The sequence below is a fragment of the Zingiber officinale genome, chromosome 2B (genome assembly GCF_018446385.1).
Source record: "Zingiber officinale cultivar Zhangliang chromosome 2B, Zo_v1.1, whole genome shotgun sequence".
In the NCBI taxonomy this organism is placed as follows: domain Eukaryota; kingdom Viridiplantae; phylum Streptophyta; class Magnoliopsida; order Zingiberales; family Zingiberaceae; genus Zingiber; species Zingiber officinale.
This window is the reverse complement of record NC_055989.1, coordinates 55,598,650-55,606,506: the sequence shown is the minus strand read 5'-3', so window position 1 is coordinate 55,606,506 and position 7,857 is coordinate 55,598,650.

Genomic DNA, 7,857 nt, shown 5'->3' with positions numbered 1-7,857 from the left:
CACAACTTCGAAAAACCATATTCGAAACACTAGAACGTAAGCCTCTTGTATTTGGTATTATTTCCAAAAATAACTAGTATGATGCGGAAAGAAAAAATTACTAGTTATACCTTTTAGAAAAACCTCTTGATCTTCTACCGTATTCCTCTTCTTACCCGGACGTCGTGTGGGCGATCTTCCGAGATGAGAACCACCACGCACCTTCTTCTTCTCCAAGCAAGGTTCGGCCACAAGAAGAACCACCTCCAAGGAAGAAGAACTTGATCACCACCAATACTCCAAGGGATCTTCAAGATGAGGCTTCCTCCTCTTCTTCTTCTCCTTCCTAGGTCCGGCCACCAACAAGAGCTCCAAGAGATGTATGGTTCGGCCACCAAAAGAGAAGAAAGGAGAAAAGCTAGGGCCGGCCACAAGAAGAAGAAAAGAGGGAGAAATAGAATAGATTCGTTAGCCATGAAGCCTCCTCTACCCCCTCTTTTATAATCCTTGATCTTGGCAAATAAGGAAATTTTAATAAAAACTTCCTTAATTCTTTTGCCATTGAAAAGGAAAATTTATTTAATTAAAAATAATTTCCTTTCTCAATTTTATAATGGCCGGCCACAATAAAAAACTCCAAGCAAATAAAATTTTAAACACCAATTAAAACTTCCTTATTTGCTTCCGGAATTTTATAAAATTTCTCAATAATTTTTATCCCTTCATGATTGGTTTATAAAAAGGAAATTTAATAAATTAAAATCTTTCTTCTAAACATGTGGATAAAAGAAAGTTATCTCTAAAATTAAAATCTCTTTTAATCTACAAATAAGGAAAGATATCAAATCTTTTCTTAATCTCTTGTAGAAACTTATAAAGAGAATATTTAATTTTAAACTTTCTTTAAATCATGAACATGTTTAAAAGAAAGTTTTCTTAAAATTTAAAATCCTCCTTTAATCAACAAATAAGGAAAGATTTCAAATTTTAAACTCTCTTTAAACATATAGATGATTTACAAATAAGAAAAGTTTTTACAAAAATTAAAACCATCCTTTTAAACTACAAATAAGGAAAGAGATTAATCTCTTCTCTTAATCTTTGTAGAAAGCTATAAAAGGAAATTTTAATTTTAAAACTCTTTTAAAAACATGATATCCACATAAGAAATAATTTTAATAATAATCCTTTTTAATAGTGGTCGCCACCTAAGCTTGGGACCCAAGCTTTGGCCACCAACTTAACTCATCCACTTGGTCTTGGCGGCCCTAGCTTGGGTTCCAAGCTAGCTTGGCGGCCCCATTGGATGGGTAAAAAGGTGGGTATCGGTGGGTATAAATCTCTATATACTAGAGGCTACGATAGGGACCAGAGGAGGAATTGGTTTTGGTCTCCGATAAAATTAAGCATCCCGTGTTCGACACACAACTTAATTTTATCAATAATAATTCATTCCACTAGAGAACTATTATTGAACTACGCACCAATCCCAAATTACATTTTGGGCTCCTTCTTATTATGAGTGTGTTAGTCTCCACTGTTTAAGATAATGTCCATTAATTAAGTAAGTTACTGACAACTCACTTAATTAATATCTAGCTCCAAGAGTAGTACCACTCAACTTCATCATCATGTCGGACTAAGTCCACCTGCAGGGTTTAACATGACAATCCTTATGAGCTCCTCTTGGGGACATTCTCAACCTAGATTACTAGGACACGGTTTCCTTCTATAATCAACAACACACACTATAACACTATAAGTGATATCATTTCCCAACTTATCGGGCTTATTGATTTATCGAACTAAATCTCACCCATTGATAAATTAAAGAAATAAATATCAAATATATGTGCTTGTTATTATATTAGGATTAAGAGCACACACTTCCATAATAACTGAGGTCTTTGTTCCTTTATAAAGTCAGTATAAAAGGAACGACCTCAAATGGTCCTACTCAATACACTCTAAGTGTACTAGTGTAATTATATAGTTAAGATATACTAATACCTAATTACACTACGACCTTCCAATGGTTTGTTCCTTTCCATCTTGGTCGTGAGCTACTGTTTATAATTTATAAGGAAGCAATAACATGATCTTCTGTGTGTGACACCACACACCATGTTATCTACAATATAAATTAATTGAGCAACTACATTTATCATAAATGTAGACTTTTGACCAATGTGATTCTTATTTCTAGATAAATATTTATACCAAAAGCTAGGCTTTTAGTATACACTCTAACAGTTGTTGCTGTAGGAACTTATTCTCTACCTCTGCCCTCTGGGCTTGTACTAGAATTGGATGATTGTTGTTATGTGTCTGCTCTGACTAAGAACATTATATCATTTTCTTGTTTAGACAAGAAAGACTATTCATTTATAATAAAGAACAAATGTTGTTCAGTTTATTTAAATGATATGTTCTATTGTAGTGCATCTCTGATGAACGGACTCTATATTCTAGACCTTAAGAACCCTATCTATAACATAAGTACCAAGAGGTTCAAGTCAAATGACATGAACCAAACCTATATCTGGCACTGTCGCTTAGGTCATATAAATGACAAACGCTTATCCCAGCTCCATAAAGATGATTTTCTGGACTCATTTGTTTTTGAATCTTATGAGACATGCGAGTCATGCCTACTGGGCAAGATGACCAAGACTCTCTTTAGTGGACACTGCGAGAGAGCGACTGACTTGTTAGGACTTATACATAGTGATATATGTGGCCCTTTCAATGTCGCTGCCAAGGGTGGTTATAGGTACTTCATTACATTTACTGATGACTTCAGTAGATATGGTTATGTGTATCTGATGACACATAAGTCAGAATCCTTTGAAAAGTTCAAAGCATTCAAGAATGAAGTACAAACTCAGTTTGGCAAGAGTATTAAGATACTTCGATCAGATCGAGGTGGTGAATACCTTAGCCATGAGTTTCGTGACTATCTAGCTGAGTGTGGGATTCTATCTCAACTCACTCCTCCTGAAACACCACAGTGGAATGGTGTATCCGAAAGGAGGAATCGTACCTTATTAGATATGGTACGGTCTATGATGAGTCACACAGATCTTCCCATGTATTTTTGGGGCTATGCTCTAGATACAGCAGCCTTCATTCTCAACCGAATTCCATCTAAGGCTGTAATAAAGATACCATATAGGATATGGACTGGGAGAGATGCCCAGGTGTCTTTTATGAGGATTTGGGGTTGTGAGGCTTATGTTCGACGTCAAGTCTCGGACAAACTGGGACCCAAATCCGATAAGTGCTATTTTATTGCATATCCCAAGGAAACGAAGGGATATTACTTCTACATTCCCAGTCAACACAAGATAGTTGTGGCTAAGACTGGGGTATTTCTAGAAAGGGATTTTGTTTCTAGAAAGACTAGTGGGAGTACGTTTGATCTTGAAGAAGTTCAAGATGTGGACCATAGCACTGAAGGCTTGATGGAAGTTGAACTGGAACCACAAAGTGTTGTGGATGATGTTGTTCCATAAGGAGTTGAGGAACCACAACCAGTTCGAGTAGACCTACCTCTTCGTAGATCTGATAGGGTACGTCATTAGCCTGAGAGATACTCATTTCTCTTGTCTGACCATGATGACGTTGTGCTCATTGAGGATGAGCCTACCTCCTATCAGGAAGCTGTGATGAGACCAGATTCCGAGAAATGGCTAGAGGCCATGAGATCCGAGATGGAATCCATGTACACTAACCAAGTATGAACTTTGGTTGATCCACCTGAAGGGGTCAAACCCATTGGGTGTAAGTGGGTCTTTAAGAGAAAGACTGACATGGATGCACTATAACAAAAACTGCAAACGACAATGGATATTATCCGTTGTCGTAGGGTCAAAAAACCATTGTAACTGAGAGCGTTGTAGAATATATTTCCCTACGACAACAGTTTTGAATCCGTTGTCTTTGTAGACATTTGACAACGGTTTTTATCCGTTGTTGTATATATGCTCAAAATTTAGCTACGAAGGATACGACAACGATTTAAAACCGTTGTGGTAGCTAATTTCAACAACAGAAATAAACCATTGTAGTAGACTCTTTTTACAACAGATATAAACTGTTGTGGTAGATAATATTTACTCGTTTTACTTTTTTTTACAACAGTTTTAATATATTTTACAACAGATAAAACCGTTGTCTTTTATCACTTTTTTCAAAAAAAAATCGTTGTGGTTTACATAGTTTTTACAACATTATTAACTATTGTCTTTAATGTTCATTAATACCAAACAACCAATCTTATTTTACTATAAGCAAACCACCAATACAAAACTAAATATTTACTACATTAAATCCAAAATAAACATCCATATATAATTCATCTTGTAACGCCCCGCCCCTCCTGCTAAGGCGACGGGGGTTACTTGAGACACATACATACTTAACACAGCGGAAGTCTTACTTAGAGAATTAAAAAAAACATTTTCTTACTTAAAAATTCACCATAGATATAAAAGAACCACATAGCATACCGATCATATTTTTGAGTCTTAAATACCCAAACACATACTTAAGGTCATGGAGTCATAAGGTAAAAACATCAACATGGTAAATTTCTTATTAAATAAAAGCAGGTCATTTCTTTTAGCCAGTCCACTACCGCACACATCCTTTATAGCCCCTCCTGCTGCTCCCCTAGTCCATCCATGTCTTGCCTTTATCTGTGGTACAAGAAAGTAAGCTGTGAGCACTCATGGCTCAGTAAGTTCCTTTCCTACTCACAAAAATCGTAAAGCGTATTAAAAACATAAGTCATAAGGCATATAGACAAATGTATCATGTCAAGAGCATATCATGGCATATCATAACATAACATAAAGTATCATGGAATAATCATAAAGTATAAGCATGGTAAATTCCTAAACATATATCATGCAACATATGCAACATGTCTTTTGAAAACTTATACAATACATACTTAAACATAATCTCAACATGTTTGGGGCCCCAACTTGTACCACATACATAAATGCGCGCGTCCTATGTAGGTCCAAGGTAGCAAGTCTTGAACCCTACAAGGCATACATACTAGGCCCGTTTCTTAGTCCATCGACCTAGGGGCACTTAGGAGCCCATCCCTAACGAGGCCCGTTTCTTAGTCCATCGACCCCGGGGCGCTTATGGAGCCCACCCTTGGTACAAGCCATACATAAAGTAAAGTAGCATGTCATACATATCGTAGTTCTTATTCTTACATGTATATCATGTTTCTTGACATATCATAAAACATGCATTTTTTTGGGCACACAGCACATGCATGAATCATAGGATACATCATGAACATATCACTTAGCATATCATAAGCATGCATATTTGGGCACACAACACATGCATGAATCATAAGCTTGCATAATGAACATATCATTTTTATCATATCCTAAAGCATGCATGATTGAGCACATAGCACATACATGGATCATAAGCATACATAAGAGAGCATGTCACTTATCATAAAAGACATAACCATTCATGGAATCATTAAATAACATCTCTTGATTCATTCATAACATGTGAGGTACATCTAGGTCACTAAACCCATATGGCCGAAAGTCATGAATAGAGGCATGATCTCTAGACAACATACAAATATAAAAATCCCATGATATCTTCACATACTAGCATAATAAAGGTCATAAGCATGTTAACCTAAATTTTTAAGCCCTCCTAGGTTTCAAATTCTTCATGGTCGAAACCTTTCATGTAGAGCAAACAAGTTCTAAATAACATGCAAACATGTAAACCCTAAGCTCATATCATATCATATTTCATAAGGAACCACTTAAGCATATTTAGTTTGGGTTCTAAGTTCCTTAAGCTCCCAAACTTATCATGGCCGAATCCTAACATGTCTCCTTCTAGGTTACAAGTAGCATGGAAGTGTTGAACCTTAAGCCAATATCTTATACATTTTCATGAGAAACAACATAAGCATATTTGTTTTAAATTCCAAACTTCCTAGACCCTTTAACTCAAGGTGGCCGAAACCTATAACTCATGGAATTAGGTTTTTAGTGGCATAAGAGCATGGTAACCACAACTACATTTCATAGCATATATCACAAGACATCATAAGCATATATAAGTTGGGTTCTAAGTTTTCTCTAGGCTTTTAATCTTGTAATGGCCGAAACATATAAATCATGGAACTAGATTTTTAGTGACATAAGAGCATAGGAATCACAACTACATTTCATGGTACTTATCACAAAAACATCATGAACAAATGTAAGTTGGTTTCAAAATTTCTCTAGGCCTTTGCACTAGTATTGGCCGAACCCTAACAAGCATGAACTACATTTCTAGTGGCATAAGAGCATGGAACCACAACTACATTTCATAGTACTTACCACAAGGAGCATCATGAACATATATAAGTTGGGTTCTAAGTTTTCCTAGTCCTTTAATCCAAAGGTGGCCGAAACATATAAATCATGGAACTACACAATTTTCATGACATCATAACAAGGAACAACATTAGTAAACTTAGTAAAAAAAACATCTACTAGTTCCATATTATTTTATCAAGAAAGTCATGAGCTTTCTAGCCTTGGTTTAAACTTTCCTAGACTTCAAATCTCATCATAACCGAACCTTTATAAGCATGAAATAAGATTTATAACTACCATACAATCATGGCATAAAACTTCATACCTTGTCTTAGGAACAATCTTAGCATGCTTAGCCCTAGATTTAAAACTCTCTTAAGCCTTTACTTCTTACATGGCCGAATACTCATGGGCATGAAAAATGGAGTTTCAACAATATACAAGTAGGAGAAAAAGTTAACAACATCATTATCATAGGGTACATAACTCAAGAATAAGGAAACATGCTTAGTTTGAGTCTTAAACTTACCTAGTCTTCTTGTTCATGCTTGGCCGAGAGTTTAAAGCTTATGGATCTAAGTTTTCATCATTTATTCTAGCATGGAAACCTTAGATTAACTTTTTACATAAAATACATATCACAAGAAAGATAGTAAGCATATCTAATTACAACTTTCTTAAACTCTTCTTCTTCTTTTGGCCGAATTTTCTTAAGGCAAGTCCTAGGTTTTTAAGCGATCTAACTCCATGAAAAACCATACAAACTATTGTACCACAGGTGAGGGGAAGCTTACCTAGTAATCACTTGTTAATCTTTAAAGAAATGGTACCCTTGGTGAAGAGGAAGTAGGGGGCTTCTTCTTCTAGCACTCCTTTCGATTTTCTTGCTTGGAAGGGTACACCTTGAAGGCTCCTTCTTGTAGTTTAGTTTTCTCTTAGGGAGAAACCTAAAATTGGCTTGTGGAGATGAGGGAGGAGGCTTAGAGTCTCGGCAAGGGTGAGGGAGAAGGAAAAAAAAATGAAAACCTTTAGTTCCTTTCCTTTTTATGCTAAGTAGGTGGAAGTTACCAAAATGAACTTTGCTTCCCTTCCTCCTTATCTCATGCATGTATTTTCTTAATGAGAATATGTCCTCATTTCCTTCCCTAAATTCTTCTCTTTATTATCCTCTTAAACCCCACGAAAATAGAGAAGGAAAGGGAGAAGGACAACTTGTCTTTTGCTACTCTTTTTCCTTAACCAAGAGGTAATCAAGAGAAAGAAGCCACTTGATTTTCCCTTTGTTCCTTCACTAAATTTTATCTTTACATTTAACTACAATTTCCATCATTTCCCTTTCACATATTATTCATTATCCTAGTGGTTATCATACATAATTTTATTTCTATCCTTTGTGAGAGGTTCAAGGTTCAAACCTTCACCTCTTCTTTTATTTCTCCTATCTCTCTTTTTTTTTTTTTCTTTTTTTGATTCTTCATATTTTTAGGCTCTAAAGCAAATAACACCCATATAC